This window comes from Sinocyclocheilus anshuiensis, unplaced genomic scaffold (assembly GCF_001515605.1).
Source record: "Sinocyclocheilus anshuiensis isolate Anshui unplaced genomic scaffold, SAMN03320099.WGS_v1.1 scaffold156, whole genome shotgun sequence".
Lineage (NCBI taxonomy): Eukaryota > Metazoa > Chordata > Actinopteri > Cypriniformes > Cyprinidae > Sinocyclocheilus > Sinocyclocheilus anshuiensis.
The window spans coordinates 83,141-91,453 of NW_015554069.1; the positions used below are offsets into that span (position 1 = coordinate 83,141).

Below are 8,313 nucleotides of genomic sequence, written 5' to 3' on the forward strand. Positions count from 1 at the left end.
ATCACACACGTTTGAGCTTCCGTGTTCAGTGTATTTGATGCACACTTTTGTAACAATCTCTCATTCATTTATCATTTACTTTTATGTGCTGTCAGACTGAGACGTCGTTATCATAACGCGTTGCTATGGGTTGCGTCTTGTAAAATACAAGATGTTTATATCAGCACAGCAATCCCATATTCATAATTGTGACCACACAGCATGTTTTCATTGGTTAACATTGTGACATGTTTACATTTACCAAAGTCTTTATATAGTGTGTGTATAGAGAGATTTTTTATTGTATTATATATACATACATATTTTACTTTTATTCTCGGCAAAACTCTATACATTGGCTTGATTTTTATAACTTTAATGTATTTGAATACCAAACCAAACACTAGGAATATACAAGTATTGGATTGGTACTCGGTATCGGCAAATACTCAATATTCAATGACTCTGATCGGGGGCACAAAAACCTGATCGGGACATCCCTAATTACGATATTATCGCAGACGATATATATATATCGCACAACCCTCATGCAGACCTAAATTCATGTGGAGCAGCATTTGTTGTGAATTCTGCCAATTTGAGAACAGCTGCATGTGTATAAAAGATCAAAGCCTTTGTAGTTTGATAACCACACTTAGACATATCACAATTTCAATTTTGTTTTGACTGATTATTCAGCTCTAGAACTTATAGAAAAAGTTATTTTATGCCAATTTTGTTCCTTTCAGATGACAGCGCTAGTTCATCTTCTGATGGAGAAACTGGATCTACATCTAAAGAGCAAAAGACAGTGACCAGCTGTGGAAAAACACTGAGCAAACAGGGTCATTTAACGAGACATCAGAGAAAACACACAAAACAGAATAACTTCACCTGCAAGATATGCAACATCAGTTTTCCTACCTTCAAAGAGAGAACACTTCATTCAAAAGAGCACAGCGTGAAGAAGGAGTTTCGCTGCGAACAGTGCGGGAAGGATTTTTTCAACACTCTTTATAGTATGAGAGCTCATATAAAGACACACAAAGAAAAGTCTCTTCAGTGCAACGAATGCAACAAGTTTTTCCGCAACAAACGAGATCTTTCTGTTCATAAGAGGATCCACACAGGTGAAAAACCATACAAGTGCCCTCACTGCGAGAAGAGCTTCAACCAGGGATCTAATCTGAAGACACATCTACTCAGGCACAGCAATGAGAGACCGCATCAGTGCAGTGAATGTGGAAAACATTTTATAAGCTCAGCTTCTCTAAAGTTACACCAAAAAATGCACTCTGATGACAAACCATATCAGTGTTCACACTGTGAGAAACGTTTCCATTATTCGACTCACCGAAAAGCCCATGAGAGGATTCACACCGGAGAAAAACCGTACCTGTGCTCCGACTGCGGGAAGAGCTTTGCTAGTTCATTTGCTTTCAAAGTTCATCAGAGAATTCACACAGGAGAAAGACCGTATCCCTGTAGTGATTGTGGGAAGAGTTTTTATAAGCTAAGTGACTTAAAAGTGCACCGGAGGACTCATACAAGAGAAAAACCTTTTAAATGCTCACTTTGTGACAAGACTTTCGCTATATCAACTTCCCTGAAGATCCATGAACGAATGCATACAGGAGAGAAACCTTACTGCTGCTCCATCTGCGGCGAGAGATTCGCTTTTAAATGGGGTTTTCAGACCCACAAGAAGAAACACGCTGCCCCAGAATCGTCATAGCTTCATCATGTAATTATTTTTAGGTTGTCAAAAACACAGTGTTCCAGAAAAAATGGTCTCTAGGACAGGGATGTCCAAACCTGCTCCTTGAGGGCCTCTGTCCTGCAGAGTTGAGCTCCAACCATAAATAAACACACCTGAAGCAGCTCATCAAGAGCTGTGTTTAAAAAACTGTCTGAAATCACCTGCCCCATTTCAAATGGCATCGGAAACCACACTGGATTTTGAGTATGCTCAATCAATCCCACAATGCGCCGCAATAATGAGTATACAACTAATGTACAGCAACAGCTAGCGAATACCCATAATGCACACCTGTCACATGTGCTCAGGGTGAACCTGCTCTCATCTGTGAAAAGCACAGGGCGCCAGTGGCGGACATGCCAATTCTGGTGTTCAGTGGCAACTGCCAATCGAGCTCCACGGTGCCAGGCAGTGAGCATAGGGCCACTAGAGGACGTTGGGCCCTCAGGCCACCCTCATGAAGTCTGTTTCTGATTGTTTAGTCAGAGACATTCACACCAGGGGCCTGCTGGAGGTCATTTTGTAGGGCTCTGGCAGTGCTCATCCTGTTCCTCCTTGCACACAAAGGAGCAGATACCGGTCCTGCTGATGGGTTAAGGCTCTGTCCAGCTCTCCTAGAGTAACTGCCTTTCTCCTGGAATCTCCTCCATGCTCTTGAAACTGTGCTGGGAGACACAGCAAACCTTCTGGCAATGGCACATATTGATATGCCATCCTGGAGGAGTTGGACTGCCTGTGCAACCTCTGTAGGGTCCAAGTATCGCCTCATGCTTCCAGTAGGGACACTGGCCCTAGCCAAATGCAAAACTAGTGACAAACAGTCAGAAAAGATGAGTAGGGAAAAAATGTCAGTGGCCTCCACCTGTGTTACATCCTCCTTCCTAGTCTAGAGGTATTGTGGAGGCGTAACAAGGAGAAATCTTAAACGCCTTAGGGCGTAACACCCCCACCACTAAGATTACAGACCAGAGTTCACTGAAGTTTCTGTCCCACCATTCTAATTACACGTCACTTAAGCAGACCCATCCACAGATCTTGATAAGGCATCCGCGACAATATTGTCGGTGCCTCCCTACGCTATCCACGCAGTCCTCCATACGTGGGAGTTGAAAAGAATCAGGCTTCGTGACTGCGTTCACTTTGCGAAAGTCTGTACAAAAACGGTAAGTTCCATATGCCTTGGGAACTAATAGGCAGGGTGAACTCCACGGACTCTGGCTGTGTTGAGCTAAACCATGCTGTAGCATATATTCAACCTCAGTCTTCATTATGTGTCTCTTCACTGGGTTAACTCTGTAGGAGTGTTGTTTAATCGGCTTGGCCAAACCCACGTCAATGTTGTGTTCAAGGATTGTGGTTCTCCCTGGAACATCGGAGAACAGGGATGGGAACTGATACATCAACTGCGTGATCTGGTCAACCTGCTCGGGTTCGAGGTGAGAAAGAAAAGAGGTGAGGTCTTTTAACACAGCAGAGTTCTGTAATTTTACACAATCTTGCTTAGTGGCTTGCATCACTACCGCCACTGGTAATGGTAAAGTTGCAGGGGTGCATGGGGAAACAGGCTTAGAGTCTTGCACAAACTTCTTTAGCATGTTGACATGGCATACTCTAGTCTCACGCCGCCTGTCAGGAGTGTTGATGATATAGTCTGTCTCGTTGAGTTTCTCTTTCACAGAGTAGGGACCGCAGAACTTGGCATGCAGCGCTGAACCCGGCTCAGGCAGAAGAACAAGAACTTCATCACTGGGCTGGAAGCTGCGAACAACACTCTTCATATAATAGAGTTTCTTCATTCAAGTTTTCCCTGGCCAGTTCGCGAGCTCTGTGTAGGCATTCTCGACATGAGCTTACATAGTCAGGAACAGGCACAGGCGGTGAATCTTTAGCTAACAGTTGCTCGCTCAACACTTTGAGTGGTCCTCTCACACTGTGACTGAAGACAAGATCGGCAGGGCTGAATCCAAGTGACTCTTGTTCGGCTTCTCTGACAGCAAACAACAGGAATGGCAAAGCTTCTGCCCAGTCTTTACCACTTGCTAAGCAGTAAGTCCTCAACATAATTTTCAAGGTTTGGTGGAACCTTTCCACAGCCCCTTGAGACTGTGGGTGATAAGCGCTTGAAAGTTCATGCTTTATTCCAAACTGCTTCAGGGTTTGCACGAACAGTTTTGAGGTAAAGTTTGTGCCTCGATCAGTCTGTATAACCTTTGGCAATCCAAAGACCATATATAATTTGATTAGCTCTCGAATAATTATAGGAGCTTTTATAGAGCATAACGGAATCGCTTCAGGGAAACGGGTAGACATGCACATTATAGTCAGAATGTACTCATGTCCTGATTTTGATTTGGGCAGGGGACCAACGCAGTCTAGCAACAAACGTTCAAAAGGTTCTCGCATGACTGGAATTGGGCGTAAGGGGGCAACGGGCAGTTTCTGGTTAGGCTTACCAGCTATTTGGCAAAAAGTGCATGATTGGCAGAACGTAGAAACTGCAGACTTCAGTCCCGGCCAATAGAAATAGCGGGATACACGCTTAAATGTCTTAGTAATACCCAAGTGCCCTGAGAGTGCATGTTCATGAGCGATTTTCAGGACTGGTTCCCTGTATTGCTGAGGCAGAACGATTTGGTGGACTTCGTTAAGGGAGGAACGAGCAATGGGTCTCCAACGGCGCATTAGAACGTCCCCTTCCCAAAAGTATTTAACTTTTTCGGGCAATTCATTTTTGATATTTGTAACTGACTCGATACAACAGGCCAGAGAACAATCGACCCTCTGGGCAGAAATTAACTGCGCTCTGCCCATTTGAAGTACAGGCTGCAGCTCAAGAGCATCAACTGTTTCGTAGGGCTCTGCAGTATCCGCTATCACTGGCTTTACATCACAAATGTTAGAGTCAGTTAAGAAACTCTCAGACAGATCTTGATAAGGCATCCGCGACAACATTGTCGGTGCCTCCCTACCCTATCCTATCCATGCCTCCCTACCCTAACAAATTGGGGGCTCATCCACTAGGGGTGAGGAGGAAGTTGTGGTAGGGAGATGGAGTTTGATTTAATTGCATTCACACTTTCTCCTACCGCAGAAGCCTTTGAGCGTTGTAGAAAAGCAGATTTATTATTGATTGCTGACTTTTTTTATATTAATGTGTCTAGGGGTGTGACGAAGCGAGTTATTAAACAAACGTTGCGTGATGCACTCATAGAGATGGGGATTCTTCCAGAATATTCTGTTGGAGGGGAGGAGGATGTTTCGCCTGGTGTACCAGGTGGAGCTATATCGGGTGGCGGCCTTCCCATCGTCCCTGCTGTAGAGTCTTCTATTGACCCAGTCTTAGCTATCAAGATGAAAGAGCTTGATCTTGAAATTAAGAGACATGAACGAGACACATTGCTTGTTAAGCTGCGTGTTATAGAAACAGAGACCGATCGTGATATTCAATTGCGAAAGTTTGAACGTAAGGAAGAGAAAAATAAGCCTATCCCTTTGCCCCGTTCACTAGGCCCTTCTGCTAGCTCTCCATCCTATGCCGCACCTGCGACACCTCAGAATTCACATGAAGCTGATGCTAGTGTGAATTTTGATGTTAGCAGGTATCTGAAAGTGGTTCCCCCATTCAGAGAAAGTGAGGTAGATGCTTACTTTGTTACATTTGAGCGTATCGCCATGAAGCTGCACTGGCCTAAGGACGTCTGGGCTTTGCTATTGCAATGCAATCTTTCTGGCAAGGCCCAAGAGGTCTCTTCTGCCTTACCATTAGAACAGTCTCTTGACTATGACGCGGTAAAAGCTGCTGTGTTAAGGGCATATGAACTAGTCCCTGAGGCGTATAGACAGCGATTTTGTTCCCATGCCAAAACTGCCAAACAAACAGAAACATGTCGAGTTCGCACGAGAGAAGCGTACACTTTTTGAGAAGTGGTGCCTTTCTAACAGAGTTGCCACGTTCGATCAACTTCAAGAGCTAGTTCTGCTTGAGGAGTTCATAAATTACGTACCTGAAAGTGTGGTAGTCCACCTCAATGGACAAAAAGTCACCTCTGTTAATGACGCTGCGGTGTTGGCTGATGAATTTGTACTGACACATAAAAATGTGTTTAATAATTCCCGGCGTAATGTAATGTACTCTCAAAATGTTAGTACTGAAAAGGGTACAACCTCTAACTCCTCACGTATAAAATCTGTGACAGCCAAATTGGCCTGAGAAAAAGAAGGGCAAGCGAGTTTGTTTTTTCTGTTTAGACCCGAGTCACATGATTTCTGAGTGGCGGGCTTGGAAACAGAAAATGGCTGGTGTGCAGCCCAAAACTGCAGCTTTGGTGCACACACTGGGTAATGTTAATTGTAGCGCAGATACTGTTACTAGTGCGTATCAGCCGTTCTTGTTGGATGGCACTGTGTCTCTTTCACCTGACACGGTGGGGAAGTCAGTGAAGATTTTGAGAGACACTGGATCAGTCCAATCACTAATTTGTGAGAAAGTGTTACCTCCTGCTGCTGGTTACACTGGAGTTAATGTTCTAGTGCGCGGAATAGGCAGTGGATGTCTTAACCTGCCATTACATGATCTGTACCTCAAGTCTGGCTTGATCACAGGTCCTGTAACATTTGCAGTTTCTGCACAATTACCCGTTGAAGGCGTCGACCTTATTCTAGGAAATTATCTTGCGGGAGGAGATGTTTTTCCTAAACCTTTGGTGAGCAGAAACCCAAATCAAACTCCCAAGACCAGATCAATATCCCAGGAGTTTAATTTACTTGATGCTATACTCTGATTAAAAAGTGTTCCTTTCATTTTTTTTGAGCAGTGTACATGCTAGTTTCCTTGTCTTACTACTGGAACTTGCAGTTAAGTTTCAAATTATTAATAAACCCTTCCGGCACACTCAGTGTTTGAATTCACTCACTTGTTTTCATTGACTCCTTCAAGTGGACTAATAGTGATTGGTGGTGATTTCAAACAAAGCAAAGGTCTTCAGACTCACTAGAAACTTCAGGTAAGTGTGTTGGCACTAAACTCTGCAGGATGGTGGACCTCCAGGAGCAGGATTGGACACCCCTGCTCTAGAACATTACATACTGTGTAAAAATGAATCCTATGTTTTTACTTTAAATTCATTGTAATGTGCAGATCAATGTCTGATATTGGATTACAATGTGTGTTTATGGGTTTTTAATCACAGTAACAGAATGACGAGTCCTAATTCTTTTAGCAGTTATTAAATACTTCCTGAAAAACATGATGACATCTAATGACCTTTATTGGCCTCATTCACTTTGTTACACAAACTAAATGATCCAGACATGAATATGCAATAATATGTCACAATATCAGTTTTTGGGAGTGACAACGGCATTTACTTACAGGTGTGAATCTTGGAGTGTTCCGTTAAAGGTCCACTGAAGTGCCTATGTGGTGACGTCATTTCAACTAAAACAAGAAGACAAGGGGCGGGATATATTGAGGTGCTCCAGCCCTTTGTTAAATGGCCAATAGTGTTTCATTCATATCAGCTTGGCCGAGACAGGGGTAGCTGCAGCCTGGAGCAATGGGTGTGGTGGAAGGAGGCGCTCCGAAAGGTAAATCAGTACAACTACCCCTATCCCTACCCCCGCACCCTGACAGACAGCTTTGTCGACCAATCATGAAGACCTTTCTCCATGCCCCCACCTTTTCGGATGCCTTAACCCTACACCATGCCCATTGCTCCAGCCTGCAGTTATCTCTACTTGGCTTGGGCCAGAGTCATTGATTCCGGTAAACCTGCTTTTGATAGCTTATGACATCCAGATTATCCCTTTGGAATTTGAAACAGTTACTAAGGCAAAACAGTGACCATAATCTTGCTGAGGATGGATATATTGATAAATTGCACCGGTGGTATCCGCTGATATATAACAGATGCCATTCACCAATATATGTCTATACAGACTCCGCATGAGAAACAGCACTGATGAGTTGAAGAGATGCCACCATTGATCTTTGATCAGAACATCTGTCTCATCAATATCGCTATAAAATATAGCATTCTGTGTAGAATTCAGATAGGTCTGAGAAGTTTTGTTGTCTGTGCCGGTTCACACATGTCTCCGGACCAGAGCACAGTGTAACCACTCTGCTGTGCTATTCCAATCAAAAATCCTGGGCTGGTACCAAGATCCTGGTTCCGAACAGGCCCCGAAACCTTGCTGGTCTCGAACAAGGGATCCTATGACGTCAGTAGGCGGAGCTTCCACTAGAGACCACAGTTTAAAAGGTGCCATTTTTAAAAGCTGTCAGAGTTCAGGCAAATTGACAACAATTAAATATGTCAGTGGTCGGCAGAAGAGACCAACACTTTCCTTCTGCAAGAGATTAACAAGCTATTCCGGTCACATGTTGGTGACGTAGAGGGTTCTGCTCACTGTCATTGGAAACATGAGCCAGTTCTGAACGATTGCCACTCTTGGCTGAGCAGCGGTTCCAGCACCAGCCTCGGCTATATGTGTGTGCGTGCTGTAACACTAACACCAAACCAGACTTCATTTGCCCCAATCAAAAGCATGCACTGTCGGGATCTTTCCCTATT

The 8,313-nt window shown here is 44.0% G+C and overlaps 1 protein-coding gene across 1 annotated transcript in view; it reads left to right on the forward strand.

The window, feature by feature from the left end:
- The window catches only part of LOC107668668 (zinc finger protein 836-like), a 66,519-nt gene that overhangs the window by 31,088 nt on the left and 27,118 nt on the right, over positions 1-8,313 (forward strand). The window lies entirely within an intron of this gene.